The following is an 18,748-nucleotide window of genomic DNA, read 5'->3' as shown; positions in this document are numbered from 1 at the left end:
CGTATGGGGAATGGCAGCACTTAAGATATTGTGGTCCTGACAAGTTTAAGGCTTTATAGGACAAAACCAGCACTTTGATTTGGGCATGGAAACTAACTGGCAGCCAGTGCAGTTGAGCCAGTTTTCCACTTGTCTTTGAGCCGTTTCCCAGCTTGCTTCCCCGCCCTAAGCTCTGGAGTGTACCAGGAAGCTAAATGGGCTCCACAAAGCCGGAGAGGGTGCTCAGGAATGATTACATCAATGGCCCAAGCCATTCAGATGTTCCAGAGGTTGGCCAGGGCTTCAACAGGACTGCCAGTCATATCAGTCTGAAAATCCCCCAGAGCTGTTTGGAAACCAGTTGGATCCATCAACCTCCGAGGGTACACTACCCTAATAGTTCCCTGGCCTCTGCACAGAAGAAAAGGCACTGAAAGCCTAAATTTCAACAGGAAATGATCTGACCATGACTAGGAACTGATGTCAATATTTTCCAATTTCAGATGACCCTCTTCCTGCCCAGTTGAGAAAACAAGGTCCAGAGTGTGGCCTGCCACATATGTTGGGCTGATGACATGTTGGGACAGCCCCAAGGTTGTCATGACAGTCATGAAGTCCCAAACCACACCAGAATCAGTCACCTCAACATGGATTTCCCCCGAAACCAACACTCTGGGAGTCCTCAACCATGCCTCCGAGACCAAATCTGCCAGCTCAGGCAAGGAGACTGCTTGGCAGCAAGGCAGTAAATTAGCAGAATCTCTAATCTGTCCCGATTGCTCAATGTCAGGAACACACACTCTAGATTCCCACAACTGGACAGAGAGCCCAGAGAGAGAGATGGAATCTCTATAGACCACAGCAATTATTCCTCTCCATCTCTCAGCTCTGCCCTGATGCTGCCCTGAGGACCCAGGTGGGCACAGCTGGGTGAGACCAATTCCACGCTGCTCACCCACCCAGGTCTCACCAATGGGTGAGGCAGCTTCTTCATCCATAATCAGATCATGCCTAGCCCTACCATGTACCACTGTAATTGTCCCCACCCCCCACTCTCCCCTGCTCCTGTCCTCCCAGGCACATCCTCCCTCCATTAAGAAAAATAACAAAAATCCACACAGATTGAAATCAGGTAAAACAATTAAAAACAGTTAAAAGATTGGCCCTGTCTCCTAGTTCTGAGAAAATATGGGAACCCAATATGGGATCTGGCATATTTTAAATATACAGTATAGCGCTTCTTAGGATTGCCCTGTAAATATCAGCAACCATTAGAGCAGAGCGACAAACCTGTAAACTGAATGACACCAACCAGCCATGTTTCTGTCAGTGAAGGGTTAATTCCAGGTCAGGTGTGCCCTGCCCCGCTCTTTTGAACTGTGTCCCTCCCTACTGTGCAACCAAACCAAGCAGGGCTAGGCACTTTGCATCGGGTACTTTATCAGGAAGGCGGAGCCTGAATGATCGCATCTCTTCTGACCTATCGCAGCTGCCGCTTCTTGCGGTTTGGACCGACAAAAAAAAAAAAAACCAAGGAAAGAAGTGGGGGCGTCAATGCTTCGGTGTGAATCAAATACTGCGAAACGACAAGGCGGAGCGAAGGCTTGACGGGCTCAAATCCCCACCAATACCTACCAGCGACTCAAGCTGTAGCAGCCAATGCGCCCGCGAGGCTTGAAGTAGGGAAGGAGAGAGAGTAGCGAAGGAGGTGGGAGTTGTTGTCAGGGAGTAGGAGGCAGCTCTGCTTGGCGGCTGAGGAGGAGCTGAAGGGAGGCGGCCGCGGGTAGCAGGTGAGAGCGAGCGACGGAGCGAGCGAGCGGCGGCCCGGCCCGGTAGGCGCTTGGCTGAGGGAAGGGGCTTCCGCGGACGACGAGGCGCGGTTCCTTCCTCCCTGCCCGGCGGGGAGAGCGGCGGGGCGACCTGTGGCGGAAGGCCCGAGCTCCCGGGTGCGGGGCTGGTCGGCTCCGAAGCCGTGTGGGTGAGCCTCGAAAGGGGAAGGGAGGAAGGGAAGGAGGAAGGAAGGAGGTGCGGGGCTGCTGCGCTCAAGAGGAGTCGCTGGGGAAGGAGGCGGCCGCGGGGAATCCGGGGAAGGGGAGAAGCGGGCTCGCGGAGTACGTGTGAATGAGTGCAGCGGCGTGCAAGGGAAGGTGCGAGTGCGGGGTCTGCTCGAAGGGGAAGTCGGGCGAGGTGCCGGAGGGAGGTGGGGCGCTCGAGGTGCCCGGGAAAGGAAGGGGCCGGCTGGGCGTCTCTCGGCTTCATACACACATATATACAGGGTATATCTATCTATATATAATGGTCGGCTGGGCTGGAGCTGAACCTGGGCGAGGATCTGCGGCGAGTGGCCCAGGAATGCGGGCGGATGAGGAGCCCTGCGGAAGGGAGGAAGGAAGGAGGAGAGAGGCGGATAGTGCAGGAAGCGGCGAGGAAGGAGGGAGGGAGAGGCAGAAGCGCCGCTCTCGCATCCCCGGCAGCGGAGGGAACTCGGCGGGCGAAGCTGCCCGGCCGCCCCTTCCCGGCTTCCGGGGTGCCTGCCTGCCTGCCTGGGACTGGCCTCCCTTCCAGGCCCCGCTTGGTCTGGCGAGTTAGGGATTCGTGAAGGAATGTGGCCAACTGGCTTCCTCTCCTCGGAGTATATCTGCCCTATATTAAATTCTGTCTCCAGGACTACTTGTTTGTAAATGAAGCCTTTTTGCAGAATCCTGGCTTTGCAACCCCTGGAAAAGGGGGCGGCGGCGGGAAAGAGCTGATAAGCTAATTGAGCGAAGCGCCGTCCCACCTATCTTTGTGCGAAGCAGAATTGATGTGTGATAGGATTAAAATCAATGAGGTTAAACTTTGAAAGATTGGGTGTTGGCACTGGCAATACGATTACTTTGCTCTTTAAAGGAGAGCTTCATTTCGTTTTTATGGCTTTCTGTCAGGATGTTGGGCGCAAAGCAAGTGTATATCTTTTTAAGAAGAGGGTCAATATTAATGCAAAGTGCAACAATTACTGAATCATAAAATACTAGGTTTGTGTGTCATGTTTCCAAATAACAAAATACTCGAGATTTTTTTATCCTTTCTATGAGTACTTATTGTGAAATGATGTGTCTATTTGGCTTGCAGCAGCTCTCATCTAGAACTCCTTCATCCACAAGATTTATGTAACCTGCTCATTAATTTTTCATAAAGCTCTAAAAGTTTCTGGTAGAATTTATTCTGTTTAATGTGTAGGTTGTTGTGTCTTCCAAGACGCTTATAAAAGCACTTATAAGGATTTGTTATTTGGTTGTAATCAGCTATTTGTCATAATAATAATAATAATTTTATTATTTATACCCCACCCACCTGGCTGGGTTTCCCCAGCCACTTCTAAACATTTTGTGGTCCTCAAATTGTGTGTGTGGCATCTTTAGCAAAGATGATGTTTAGGAATACAGTTGAACCATAATGACATTTGTATCTGGTTATTCTCTGCTGCAAAAGTGTGCATGTTACGCATATTTCACTTCTCCAATCCTTGGACTTGTTCTGTAGTTAAAATCATGATAGGTCTCTTAAGGCCAACTGCTGTTTAATGTTTGACATAGTAAAAGAGTGCTGATCTGTACAGTTTTTCCGCTGGATTGTTGCAATGTTTTTCCATTCTTTCCTTCTTGGCCATTCTTTATGGAAACACTAAATCAGTGACATCACTCATGTGAGCAAAATAAAACCATAAATTGTCTGTTCCTCCTCAGTTCAATCCTTGTCCTTTATCATATTAACTTCTTTAATCTACAGATAAATAGACGGTGGGGTGGGGAAAGTTGCTGTTACACAAGTTCTGTACAAAGAGTGGCAGAGCCAAGATGCATTGTGAAAACTTTCTGTCACTGAAGCCTCCTTGGCTCAGACATTTGCACTCTTTTAATAGAAAATACATAGAGAATAATTTCCACAGTGATGTGATGCATCTTCCAAAGTTTTATTTGCCTAATCAGATTTAAGTTCTTAATTCGGTAGTGTGTATAATATATATTACCCTGTGTTGCCTGGAGCATCATTTGTGCAAATACTCTAGGTGCTTTATTGCAACAATGTAATACTGGTTTAATTAAATTCAAGCTGTAGTCTAGCAAGGGTTTGGTTTTTTGCATCGTTTTTAAAGACTTACTGTGTTCAACCTTGCAAATAATCTCACAAAAGTTACTAGCACACATAAATATTATCTAGCCCAGGGTTCCGCAACCTTTTTCAGCTGTGGGCCAGCCCACTGTCCCTCAGACCATGTTGTGGGACAGACTATATTTTGGAAAAAATAAATAAATGAACAAATTCCTATGCCCCACAAATAACCCGGAGATGCATTTTAAATAAAAGGATACATTCTACTTATGTAAAAACATGCTGATTCCGGGACTGTCCATGGGCTGGATTGAGAAGGCGATTGGGCCGCATCCGGTCCCAGGGCCTTAGGTTGCCTACCTCTGATCTAGCCTGTCAACTTGCCCACACACAGTTTTAAGAAAAAAAGAGCCAAGCTTTTTGGTTCTCTTCATCATGGAGTAAGCAAGAGGCTGTATCAAGCCTCAGTTAGTCCATGAGGGGATGGATGATGGAAGTGGAATATTTTGTAATCTCTAAATTTAGGAGATTTTTATGTTGTGGAAGTATTGGTGGGAAGATATGACTTACTGATATTATCTTGCGCTCTGTTTATAGTAGCACAATTGGGGACTGGTACATCAAACAATCCATTTGAAGTGCTCTGTCTAAAGTCTTGGCAGAAGATACAGTACTAAGTAACTTTACTACTCTGTTTTAGGAGAATGAATCTTATCAGATAACGTCTTTTAATCCTGAGCCATTTTTGAATATTTTATACGCTCTAGAGTACTCTGGAATAGGGTATTATTGTCAATACCCAGATCAATAAAACAGATATCAGCAATACAAACGTTTATTGGCTAGTATATTTTATTGGAGAAATAAAATATTGGACAAAATATTACATTGGGAGAACAATTTCAGGACTCTAAATGAAAATATATTGCAAATTTAGTCTGTTGATGACCTCTCTTGTTCCACACACTTGCAATGCCTGAAAAAGGGGCCTTATATAGGAACAAATGCTGTAACTAATGTGCTATGGTAGTGAAAGTAGATTGTACGCTGTGTCAGAATTCCCTTATTGTCTGCTGTCTAAACATAGTGATGAATATAGGTAAACTGTCTTTCTGGACTTCAAATATTCTGTACTCTGTAGCTCTCTTCTGGCATTAACTGGCTTGAAGAGACAACATACCAGTGAATACCAGTTTCTGGAAACTGCAAGGCAGCAGAATGCTTTTGTTCTTGGGTCCTGTTTGCAGACTTCTCACTGGCATCTGGTTGGCACTGTGAGAACAGAATCTTGGACTAAATGGGCCTTTGTCCCAATCCAGAAGTCTCTTATGTTCTTTACCGTGAAGGTTCATCTTTAGTTGCCTCTTCCCTCCCCTGACCATGCAGCTTGCCCAGTCTCTCTTATGATGATAAAGTACTGTAGTGAAGAAGCTTTTTTTATCTGTAGAAGTGTCCTGGTGCAAGGGAAAATAATGAACTTCCAAGCTTCTGAATCTGTGGAGGGCCTCCACAGAATCAAAGGTTTATCTTCATTATGAAAGAGACTAAGAGATTTGTGCGTACTTGGGGGCGGAGTGACACATGTGGTTTCAATATACATCTATATTGCCTCTTCAAGTTAGTAATGGTTAAGGATGGTAGTTATCTTTATATCATTCTTTGCACACTGTAATCACAGACTCCTGTTTCAAGCATGGCAGGACCATGCAACCATCATACCAAATTGTTGGCATTGGTGAGAAGATCTACAGGGAGCATGCTATCTGCAGATTATTTTGTGTCTGGGATACTGGTACAGGTCTGGTGTTTCCCTGCCTAGTCAAACCCTGCCTTTCTGTAGTTGCTACTATTAAACAATTAGGAATCTGAAATCTTTGCTGATCTACTGCAGAATAACCAATGATCTGTCTGTTGATCCCAATTTACCTTCTGTCCACCCTGATTGAGGCAGGTCCAGGGAATTATCAACCTTCTTGAAAGGTACACTTACCAATATAGTGTTACTTCTAACTGTCCTGTCTGAGTACAGCTGAGTACATGCTGAAGTTTCAGCAAATAGGTTTCAACATTTTGAATACTGTTATATTTTGCTTCTCATGCAAGAATAATATAATTACATTTTTTGTGATATATATTGACTTATAAAAGCTGGAAATGTTATTTTCTGTAGTTCTCTATTATAGCAAATTACAGTTATGGATGAAGGATAGTAAGTCATTACACAGTACTTATATGTTTTATAACTTTGAACTCTTATTTAGAATTTTAAAGCCATCTAGTTTGCCAACTATAAAATTCCTGAGAAACCTTGGCTGGCTTATGTCTCTCTTTTTTTCTTGGAAAGAGCTGAGACAGTTCTGTGGAAAATCACTAAATCAACATTTTCCCCCTCATGCAAACCTGGTATGCTTCTGAGTTGTACTGACTTTCTGTAATTCTGCGTCTGCAAACTGCAACATTCCCAGAAGGAATAGTTCTGGGTACTTTGTTCTGCTAGTTTTGAAAAGCTTAGAACTATTGCCTTTCAGAGTTCTCTGGTGGAAAACTTTATTGATGGACATCTGTATATTTAATATCTTACACTTTTAAAATGAATTATCTGCCTTTTATGGCAGTTCTGCTACTAAACATATATTGATATCTGATATTGGTTAATCTTGAAATGTGGTGAGGCTTATAGCCTGATTCTGTGCATATTTGCTCAGAAGTATATTCCGCTGAGTAATACATCTTATTTGACCATAACACACTAATATATTCATACAAATGGGACTTTACTACCAAGTAAGTGTGTAGAGAAATGCAGCCTTGCTTTGTGTAGTGTAGAAGATCTTAAGTTTCACCCAAGAAAATGTGTCAGGTGCATTTAACTTTGATTTATATTTTGCCTAAAGCTGCATTCTTGGTTTCTGCCACTGAAGAAGCAGAAAGCTAGTGGTAGACTAGGTAAAGTCATAGAATCCTAGAATCCTAGAGTTGGAAGAGACCACAAGGGCCATCGAGTCCAACCCCCTGCCAAGCAGGAAACACCATCAGAGCACTCCTGACATATGGTTGTCAAGGCTCTGCTTAAAGACCTCCAAAGAAGGAGACTCCACCACACTCCTTGGCAGCAAATTCCACTGTCGAACAGCTCTTACTGTCAGGAAGTTCTTCCTAATATTTAGGTGGAATCTTCTTTCTTGTAGTTTGGATCCATTGCTCCGTGTCCACTTCTCTGGAGCAGCAGAAAACAACCTTTCTCCCTCCTCTATGTGACATCCTTTTATATATTTGAACATGGCTATCATATCACCCCTTAACCTCCTCTTCTCCAGGCTAAACATGCTCAGCTCCCTTAGCCGTTCCTCATAAGGCATCGTTTCCAGGCCTTTGACCATTTTGGTTGCCCTCCTCTGGACACGTTCCAGTTTGTCAGTGTCCTTCTTGAACTGTGGTGCCCAGAACTGGACACAGTACTCCAGGTGAGGTCTGACCAGAGCAGAATACAGTGGCACTATTACTTCCCTTGATCTAGATGCTATACTCCTATTGATGCAGCCCAGAATTGCATTGGCTTTTTTAGCTGCCGCGTCACACTGTTGGCTCATGTCAAGTTTGTGGTCAACCAAGACTCCTAGATCCTTTTCACATGTACTGCTCTAAAGCCAGGTGTCACCCATCTTGTATTTGTGCCTCTCATTTTTTTTTGCCCAAGTACAATACTTTACATTTCTCCCTGTTAAAATTCATCTTGTTTGTTTTTGCCCAGTTCTCTAATCTGTCAAGGTCGTTTTGAAGTGTGATCCTGTCATCTAGGGTGTTAGCCACCCCTCCCAGTTTGGTGTCATCTGCAAATTTGATCAGGATGCCCTTGAGTCCATCATCCAAGTCGTTGATAAAGATGTTGAATAAGACCGGGCCCAAGACAGAACCCTGTGGCACCCCACTAGTCACTCTTCTCCAGGATGAAGAGGAACCATCGATGAGCACCCTTTGGGTTCGGTCAGTCAGCCAGTTACAAATCCACTGAGTGGTAGCATAGTCAAGACCGCATTTTACCAGCTTCTTTAGAAGAATATCATAGGGCACCTTGTCAAATGCCTTGCTGAAATCAAGGTAGGCTACATCCACTGCGTTCCCTTCATCTACCAGGCTTGTAATTCTGTCAAAAAACAAGATCAGGTTAGTCTGACATGACTTACTTTTCAGAAGTCCATGCTGACTATTGGTGATCACAGCATTCCTTTCTAGGTGCTCACAGACTGTTTGCTTAATGATCTGCTCCAGAATCTTCCCTGGTATTGATGTAAGACTGACTGGGCGGTAATTATATGGGTCCTCTCTTTTCCCCTTTTTGAAAATAGGGACAACATTTGCCCTTCTCCAGTCTGCCAGGACTTCGCCTGTTCTCCAGGGATTCTCAAAGATGACTGCTAGTGGTTCTGAGATCACATCTGCCAGTTCTTTTAATACTCTTGGATGCAGTTCATCTGGCCCTGGAGACTTGAATACATCTAAACTAGCCAAGTATTCTTGTACTATCTCCTTAGTTATTTTGGGCTGTGTTTCCTCTGCTGAATCATTTGCTCCAAATTCTTCAGGCCGGGCATTGTTTTCTTTATCGGAGAAGACTGAGGCAAAGAAGGCATTGAGGAGTTCAGCCCTTTCTGTGTCCCCTGTTTGCATTTCACCATCTTCTCCTCTGAGTGACCCCACTGTTTCTTTGTTCTTCCTTTTGCTACTAACATACCCATAAAAGCCGTTTTTGTTGCTTTTAACCTCTCTAGCAAGCCTGAGTTCATTCTGTGCTTTAGCTTTTCTGACTTTGTGTCTACATGTGCTGGCTATTTGTTTGAATTCCTCTTTGGTGGTTTCCCCCCTTTTCCATTTTTTGTACACATCCTTTTTTAATCTTAACTCAGTTAAAAGTTCTTTAGATAGCCACCCTGGCTTCTTTAGGCACCTTCCATGTTTCTGTCTCATTGGTATTGCCTGAAGTTGTGCTTTTACTATCTCCCTCTTAACAAACTCCCAGCCATCATGAACTCCCTTTCCGTTTAGTATTACTGTCCATGGGATCTCACCCAGCACTTCCCTAAGTTTTATGAAGTCGGCTTTCTTAAAGTCAAGAAATTGAGTCCTAGTATGCTTGGCTGCTCCTTTTCGCTGTATAGTAAACTTCAGAAGAGCATGATCACTCGCGCCTAATGATCCTTCCACTTCTACCCCACTAACCAGGTCATCAACATTGGTTAGGACCAACATTGGTTAGAAAATGGCTGTTCCTCTTGTTGCTTCTCCCACTTTCTGGACAATGAAGTTGGCTGCAAGGCCAGTGAGGAATCTGTTTGACCTTATGCTCTTGGCTGAGTTTGACATCCAACAAATATCTGGGTAATTGAAGTCCCCCATTACTACTGTCTTCCTTCCTTTTGCATGCTTGGCCATCTGTTCCAGGAAGGCATCATCTATGTCCTCCGTTTGGCTTGGGGATCTATAGTAAACTCCCACAATGAGGTCACTGTTATTCTTCTCTCCCTTAATTTTGACCCAAATGCTCTCACTTTGGCTTTGAGGTTCTAAATCTTGGATCTCTTCACAGGTATACACATCCCTGACATATAACGCCACTCCTCCTCCTTTCTTGTTTGGTCTGTTGATAGTGGCAGTGCAGAGTTTTAAGAAACTTTTCCAGTACCTTTAATTAATTGGGATTTGATTTAGTATTTGTCTTAAAAGCAAAAAAGTAAATACTGTTTTTTTGTTTGACTATCCTATGCTTTTCAGTACACAAAAGTAGTTTAGCTGAAATATTTTATATAGACCAAATAAAAAATGCACACTTAATGTGGTTTAAACGTTCATAGAAATTAACATCTGTACTTTGAAATGTATTGTACTTTTCTCAAAAACAAAACAACTCAGTAGCATATACTTAACATTGTTCAAATGTTAAGAAAATAATTTGGGCACTGCCAGCTGTTAATATGGTAGGAATACATCTTGTTTGACCATAAGCATAAGCCATAACAAAACTAACATAGTCATACAAAATAAAATTCATGAACAGTGTCTATATAATATATAGCTTTAGCAAGTCTAGAAAGCTGTTCATGATAGATACAGGTATGCTTCCTAGGGACAGTCACCTGAAAAGAGTTAATGGCAAAATCTGAAACTGCTCAATTTGACAAAATCGACTGTTGCAAATCTTCTAAACAATGTATTTTTGGAGAAATATGTGATAGATTTCCCCCCACAAAATATTTCACTCTGTACGTCTGCTATAAAGAAGCAGAGGACTCAACTTTAGCACATTGATGCCTGACAGTGCAGGATCTAGTATACATGGCATCTACTGTATTTAGGAGGCTGATCTTGGCCACAGTAGAATGCTTTCTGGACTGCTTTGCACATCACATTAAACCATAGTTAAAAACAAACGGTGGTGTAATGTTAATGTGTTAGGTGCATGCTGCTGAAATGTCCTCGTTCTGTTCTCACTGCCACTGCACCTCTGGGAAACAAACCAGAGTGACCTTTAGTGATAACCAAGGATTGTCATTCACTTCCTGTGCATGGTTCGTTTGGAGAGAAACAAGCCATGAGCCTAGATTAAGAAGTCACAACAAGGTGGACTCCAGCTTGTTTCCAAGCAGCAGAATGAGAATTTTTAAGTTGTGTGATCACACTACTTTCTCATTAAATCATAGCTAATTTTAATTATGTTTTCGTTTGATGAATGAACTATAGCAGTGTGTGCCTAGGAACCCTTAGGAAAGGGTTGCAATAAAAGGTGCTAGTTTAAAAAAATATTTGTTGCAATTTCAACACATCAAATATGAAACACTATTCACACAGAAAGAACCGGGGTGAACCATAAGACAACTAGGTATCTAGAAAGTATTAGTAATGGATACTGTAAATCTATAGATTTACTACTGGTCTAACACCACAATTGACAATTAAGAAGTTATGTTGAAGCAAACAGTGCCTCATTAAGTGGCTTTCTAAGTTACGACTTTTGAAGATCTGATGTTTAAAAAGAAAACAAAAGTTATCCCAAATATATGCCTTATTATGTACTTTGATTTTACACAAGGGTAGGAGTTTTGAGAAGAAAAGGATCACATTGCGGCTAGAGGAATTTTTGAGCAGGAATGGCATAAAATTGGCTATCGGGGGCCAGCAAGACCTACATTTGTAAACATAAGAGAATACTATTAAAAATTGCTTTTCCAGTGGTATCTGACACCTCACAGTTTGAGTAATATATATATCTGGCATGAAGATAAAGGTTTGGATGCATGAATCCTCAAATGCAGATATAGGTGGCAACCATTTTGCACTATTGACACATGATTGCCAATGCGTGGGTCCCTTTGGACCTGGAAGAAGGTGGAACAGGGTGGTGGTGGAATGTAATGGGCTTGTGTATGTTCCGCTGATTCACACGGGGGTCAGGAATGGAACCACTGCGCAAAATGGTCACTGCCTGTATGGTAGTCTTGTCCTTTAATAATGAAATATGGGGGATAAGTTACAATATTAATCAAACTAGTAATGCATTATGTTATAGTTTTGGATCCTTTAACAAATCTGTTGGGCTGCTTAGATGACCAAATTAAACATAAAATATTGATATGGAACCCAATAGGTGCTGCCATTCTGTTAATAGTCCAAAAACAGAAGAACAAACTGAACAAGCTATTGCCTACAATTGAAATAATGGCTAGTTGAACTTTGGAAAGTGATGGAAATGCATAAACCTACAGAATGATGGAAGACAAAGGAAGGAAACTTTTTTGAAGTACCATATTTACTCAAGTCTAATGTGCCATCGAATCTAATGCACACCTCAGTTTTCAGAACCTTGAAACCAAAAAAAGGATTTGCTGGCGAATGTAAACGTCCCATTGAATCTAATGTGCACCTTAATTTTTGCAATGTAATTTGGCCAAAAAGGTGAGCATTAGCTTTGAGAAAATATGGTAAATGGCTCTCAGTGATGGAATATATGAAAGATATGGATATGAGATATGGATATTATATAATTTTTCTGTATGGTAATAGCATATGGTCAGAACTGTATTTATTGTTTATGGACACAGCAAAATTTTGTATTAAAATTGTGATGTTTAAATCTGTGCTACAGATACATTCTGAATACAGCCCTATCCACATCTCAGTTGGGGTACCCTAGTGTTATCACACTTTCTAGTGTTCTTATTTATGTGTGCACTTGAACTTGCAAGTTATGCATGTATCCTTGGAAACAGGGTTTTTGGCAATCTTTAATCAGAGTATGGCTGCATGCCACAGGGGTTATTACATTATGTTAATGCCCATTCACACTTGCTTGGGGCATCAGTAAATTTACAAGATAAATGTGGATAAAATGGTGTTCATGCAAAATGGCAGACAGTTAAATAGTTTTGCAACTTGAAGTGCTAATTGAAATGGTACGGAATGATAAAATGGTTACAAAATAATACAGGCTATCCAACAAAATGATAAATCATTCAGTAATGCTCACAGATCACCCAGATCTATTGGCACTTCTTGTGCCAATAGTTTAAAATTGCTATTCAGGAAATAGAAATGGATGGAGGGTAGAGAGCTGTCACAAATGGCAAATGGGAGGGTACTAGAGAACTGTCAGGGCTGCAGTGTGAGTCTAGGTGTGCCAAGGGGGTGCTCAAATGCTAATGCCTAGGCTTTGGACAACGTAAGAATAGCCAGACAGTGATATTTAGGAAATGAGGCAAAAGAAAGGAGGAGCAAAACACAACTAGTTAACATGTCCTGAGAAAGAGAGAGAATAGTTTCTCTTGGGTTTCACTGTGACCTGCTTGTGTGATGTCACAGCTGTAGACTGAGGCTTTAGCAGGAGTTAAGTGTGAAGCCTTTTGGTTGGTGCGGTGGGTTCACTCCAAAACAGGTAGTTTGCAAGTTTACTGTCTTTTCTAAGGGACCCAGGTCCAAGCATTGATGGGTTGGTCAGAGATAGCTCAAGGATGGCATTAGAAGGCTTGCCTAAGTCCGCTCACCATCCTAAGGTGGTTCCAAAAAAAGAGAAAAAGTACTTCCCTTAAGGATGATCACAAAGCACCTACTACAAGAACACCGGAATAATTTGAAGGAAAATTTAAAAGTATAGTAGTAAGGAAAAGGGGAAGGGAGGCAAGGGTAAAGGATCTAGCTAAGTTGGAAAGGTCTGCTCCTGTAATAATAGAATTGAGTTGGCTTGGAGAAGAAAGAAGAGTGGAGCATGGAACAATCTTGTGGGAGAAAGACTGAACAGTGTCAGGGTCTGAGGGATGCGTAGTTACAGGAAAAAGAATTCTGATAGGTGTTGGCCATTGTCACAAATGATGATTGTGGGGACCAAAAAATGATCAATTTCTGGAGAGAGATGCTTTCTTGGAAAAAAAGGCTTTTATTCTCACCAGGGTTAATTAATGGTCAAATAGAGGGATATACTTGCATTAGAAAGGACAGAGATTCTGAAGACCAATTAAGTTTCTGTATTTTCACTAACATCTTTTAGCTTTAAGGAGGTCATTTAGCTTAAGCCAGTATTGCTTCCTGAATTTTTCTACAGTGGCACTGCAGTCATTGTACAGAGCAAAGCCAAAGTTCAGGTGCACGTGAAGAGTTCCAACTGAGCTAAGTTTTTAGGTAATACTAGCTCTGGAAAAGGTATGGAAAAAGTCTACCAAAGGTCATATCATGTTCCTAGTAAGGAAATAGAAATTGTGGTTGCTTAGTTGAGGGAAAAAGCGAAGTGGTTTCATGTGAACAATTATGTTATCAGTTATCTTCTCTCAATGCTAGCTAGCACTTTGGGCTATTCAATAAAACTGTTTGGCAATATGTGGAAATATTGGGGGATGATAAAAGAATTTGATTTGATATTTTTAAGCAAAGTGGTTTATGTGAGTTATGTTTTATGTTTGATATGAAAAATGATAAATACAATATTTAAAAATTAAATAATACAACTGATTGGCAAGTTTTCAAGGCAAACAAGAAGTCCCTTTTCATGAAGTGCATAATTAAGTTAGGGAATTGACAAGTACAGTGGTACCTTGGTTTTCAAACGTCTCTGTTGACGAACATTTTGGTTTTCAAACACCGTAAACCCAGAAGTAAATGCTTTGGTTTTTGAACACTCCTTAGAAGTTGAACATTCCATGCAGCTTCCGTATTGAGGCTTCTGTATTGAGTTTTTGGTTTTCAAACGTTTCAGAACTCGAACGGTCTTCCGGAATGGATTACGTTTGAAAACCGAGGTACCAGTGTATAACCATGTGGTGATGACTTCTTGTTCGAAGGATGAAGCAAATACACATTATATAGATATTTCAACAGTTGTTGGTCTTGATAGCTAGGAATATAACCTCCATGTTCAGAGGCAATATACTACTAAGTACCAGAGCCTGGGGGCAAATCTTGAATGGGCATCAACATAATTTATTGCAAATGAGCTTTTTGGAATCACTGTTAGCCAGATGTTGAAAACTGAAGAACTGACTATCATTTAGCAAGGCAGTTGACTGTTTTTAGTAAGATTGATCAATTCTTAAATACTTTTTTAAATGTCATGGGTATTGATACAAGGTCTTGAATATCTAATTAATGAATAATGAAAACTAATTTTTGCCAAACACTGCAGGGTGGGTCAGTGTCATGTTATAGTAGAGCACTTGTTGACCTGCAGTGTCTGGACTGTAGCTTAGCTATAAACTGCAACTCTTTGGAGTATCGCAACTGACAATGGATGGGAATTGGTGTAAGTATAACATGTACAGTTACCTTGCTCAAAGCATTAGCAAGATGAAATAACCTGCTATACTTAAAAAGCGAAAGTACTGACTGAGAAGAGTGTTCACATTTTAGTCTGTCTTCCTGTGTTGTGTGCAAATTAAGTTCCTGTTGTAAATAAAATAAAGGAGGGAGGACACTGTATCTGTAGGATCACAATTCACTTCCTGAGCCACTGTGTTGGAAAAAAAAGAAGAGTTACAGTAGTTATATAGGTGGGCACATTTTGCAAGAACATAAAAAGACTTGAAGATTATGGAATCTATACAAAATCTATATTGTTTTGGCCCCAGAATGAAGCCTAGTTCATGCAGACAGAAGAACTTCCTAATTTGGGGGCAGATAATGAGGTATGTACATTGGAAGTGATGCAAGTGAATAATGCAAGGAAGCAAGTTAACCTGCAATGTTCCTGACATGGTTAGCCATAGTATAGCAGTTGTTCAACACGCCTGCTAGATTAGGAAATCTGAAACTTTGGCTTGGATAAAATGAATTGTGGTGCTATGAGCTGATGACTGCTTCAAGTACCATTTTAAAACACAAGTAGGGTAATGCAATTTGAGTTCTAGAGAGAACTGTACGGAGCAGTAGAATTTGATGCCCTGTCTCTCTGCTGTCATATTGGAGTGCTACAATAGTCTTGATGCAGTAGCAGTGTTGAGGAGAAATGTGTTTTGGAACAATAGCTTGTGAAAAGAATGTACTAGTTAATGAATATAGTGCTGGTCCACAGAAAGTAAACTGAGATCATGAACTGTATTAAATATTTCATGATATGGGAACAGAAGGGCAATTTAACCAAACAAAATTTTAAAATATAAGAATGTGTAGATTACAGAGAGTTCAATGATGAGACCTACTGATTGCTTTAATCTTTTATCAAACCACAATTAGAAGTTAGTTTACTAATCAGGATCGTAAAGCATCATAGAATCATAGACTTCTCAAGTTTGAAGGGACCACAAGGGTCATCTAGTCTAACCACGAATCTTCTGCCCAACCTACAGCTTTGCGATTAAGAGTTTCATGTTCTGCTGATTGAGCTAGCCTGGCTGACCATTAAACCACTATTCCCTTTTGGGGCATTACAGCTAACTATATTTTAATTAAACCAGTATGTACGTATGGTGTGTGTGTGTGTGTGTGTGCAAGGAGTGAGGAATATTGCTCATTCCCAGCTACGACGCTGTTGTATAGCAAGCTCGTAGTTGAGCATCTAAATTATGCCTGTGTATACCAAATCTTTTGATCATGCCGCTTAGAAATACAGTAATTGACATAACATTTGGCATCCTGATAATTTTTGTGTAACTGTTCACGTTTATAAGATTTTCCTGCCTTTTAACTGTGTTTGGTTGCTGCATCAGCCACACAAGCACATGGTTTGGGGGCAGGAGATAAGCACATGTTGCTGTAGATGAGGTGAATAGAAGATAGCCCGGGTGGGGGAGAGCTCTTGCAGAAAGGCAGGTAGAGCTGTTTACTTTATCTTTTGTCAGGGAAGTTTTTGATTTTCAAACTGTTCAGTCCCACAACACCTGTACTTCTTTTCTTGGTAGTTCTATACATGCTTTTTTTTTTTGGTTTGCATTACAGGGTTTTTAAAAAAGAAGTAGGAAACTGCAGTTTCATCAATGTAGGGCATTATACTTGTTAAATTCTGTTTTATATGTGTGTGCTTGTGTGTATGAGAGGGAGAGAGGGAGATGGGGAGATGTTTTCTTTATAGTAAACCCCCCTGTGATCCTCAGATGAAGGATGGTATAGATAGTCAACAAATAAATGTGCTGTAAAAGCACTACAGAATACAGTGGTACCTCTGGTTACATACTTAATTAGTTCTGGAGATCCGTTCTTAACCTGAAACTGAAGCACCACTTTAGCTAATGGGGCCTCCTGCTGCTGCCGTGCTGCCGGAGCACGATTTCTGTTCTCATCCTGAAGCAAAGTTCTAAACCCGAGGTACTATTTCTGGGTTAGCGGAGTCTGTAACCTGAAGCGTCTGTAACCTGAAGCGTATGTAACCCGAGGTACCACTGTACTAAAAATCCAGGAATCCAAATGGCTAGATTGGTATACTTTGTCTGATACTCTTCCTGGTAAAGATGGATCATAAAATCATGCTGATAGCCATTAACCAGAAATAGCTGGAACCTTTGCCCTTTGGACCTTCTGTCTTTCACATTCTTCGTTCATTCTTTGACTAATCCTTAGCTTCCAAAGTTCGCACAATTGGAGTGGGTGGAGTGGGGGAAGAGGAAAAAGGAATGGTGACATTCAAAACAGTGCAATAGTAAATTACTGCAGTTGCATGCTACTGATAGCCAGTGAATATAGTGTGTTGAAGAGGGAATTGTGGTACAGATTAAATGAATATTGTGATTTTGGCTATCACAGATTCATTCCTTGGTTGAATTAAAAGTAAAATTGCTATCCTTTGAAATGCCTTGTGAAAAGGACAATTTCTTGACTTTCTTCTCCCTGGTTTAAGAACAGTTTCCTGATTTATTTGAATACTATGCTGTACACCAGTCTTCCCCAACCTGGTGCTCTCCAGATGTTCTGGACTACAATTCCCATTATCCCGGAACAGTGGCCATGCTGTCTGGAGTTGATGGTTGCTGAGAATCTCAACAGCACCTGGAAGGCTGCTGTATACTTTCTCTCCTTGCAGCAGTGCAGGCGCACATCCAAAGTCTAAACAAGAGGCATATGCAGCAATATCCTGACGCCTGTAGCAACTAGGAGCAAATTTGGGAACTTCAGGGGTCTGAAGGCACAAAGTTACAGCCCTCAGTCTCCTACAGATCAGCCTAGCCTTTGCTTACTGTAACATAAGTTGAGATGTGTTTCTAGATAATTTTAGAGATAATAAAAGTCTGTTCGTGAAGGTTACCTCCCCTTTAAGTTCACTGTGGCACTAAGTTTAAAATACCCCTTTCCTTTTTAAACCAGTAGTTGCTGTGCAAAGAATATGAACAATGATGGCTTGAAAACGTTGCCCATGTTGAACCTGCTTATATCTATTTAGTTGTTTACTTTAGAGGAGGTGATATGTTTAAGAGCAAACAATTCTGATGTAGGGAAAGGTTGCAGTGTTTGAAACTTCATAATTTAGAGAAAATGTGAGTAATGGGGGATATGATAGAGCAGGCTTCCTCAACCTCGGCCTTTCAGATGTTTTGAGACTACAATTCCCATCATCCCTGACCACTGGTCCTGCTAGCTAGGGATGATGGGAGTTGTAGGCCAGAAACATCTGAAGGGCTGAGGTTGAGGAAGCCTGTGATAGAAGGATATAAAAGTCAGTATGGCTCTGAATAGTAGTTGCTGGGAATCACAGATGGGGAGACACTGTTCAGTTTGTGTCCTATTTGAGAGCTTCCCGTAGGCATCTGGTTAGCCACTGAGAACAGATCAGATTGGCCTGATCCGGAAGAATTCTTATTACATTCTTACTCTTGAACAATGTGTGCTTGTTCAGAATTTTTTGTCTATTTATACATGGACTGTAATAAGTGAGTATACATTTTTTCAAACTTAGACTGTCACTTTGGCAAAGTGGGACTTGCATTTGGATTCAGCCGTTGTAGAGGCTAAATTGTAGACAATGATGCTGAAAAAACTTGCATTCTTACCAAATGGAAATGTGCAGTTCACAAAACCAATAAACTTTCAGGGCTTTCTTCTCTCTCATTTGAAGTAAATCCCATGTGTCTAATATAAATCCACAATGTGTTCATCTATTCCAAGCTAGGTTATGATTCCATAATGTTCAACTCTGCAAGACAATCTGATGAAAAAAGGGAACCCTAACTATCAAAAGCTTCTATTGTGCATAGGAGCTTATTGCACATCTATGCAA

At 41.4% G+C, this 18,748-nt stretch overlaps 1 protein-coding gene across 11 annotated transcripts in view; it reads left to right on the top strand.

The window, feature by feature from the left end:
- Positions 1-1,435: 1,435 nt before the first annotated feature.
- Positions 1,436-18,748, top strand: part of NUMB (NUMB endocytic adaptor protein) — a 61,164-nt gene continuing 43,851 nt past the window's right edge. For 2 of the 11 annotated variants that reach the window (XM_083398657.1, XM_083398652.1), the window contains exon 1: positions 1,645-1,769. The gene's annotated coding sequence lies outside the window, so the exon portion shown is untranslated. Of the gene's footprint in view, positions 1,958-18,748 lie in introns of all 11 variants that reach the window. The other 9 variants (XM_083398654.1, XM_083398656.1, XM_083398662.1 and 6 more) reach the window with 8 other exon arrangements.

The sequence above is a fragment of the Podarcis tiliguerta genome, assembly GCF_965153285.1.
Source record: "Podarcis tiliguerta genome assembly, chromosome: 1".
NCBI classification, from domain to species: domain Eukaryota; kingdom Metazoa; phylum Chordata; class Lepidosauria; order Squamata; family Lacertidae; genus Podarcis; species Podarcis tiliguerta.
Note: the sequence above shows the minus strand (reverse complement) of the source record. Positions and strands in the feature narration are given on the sequence as shown.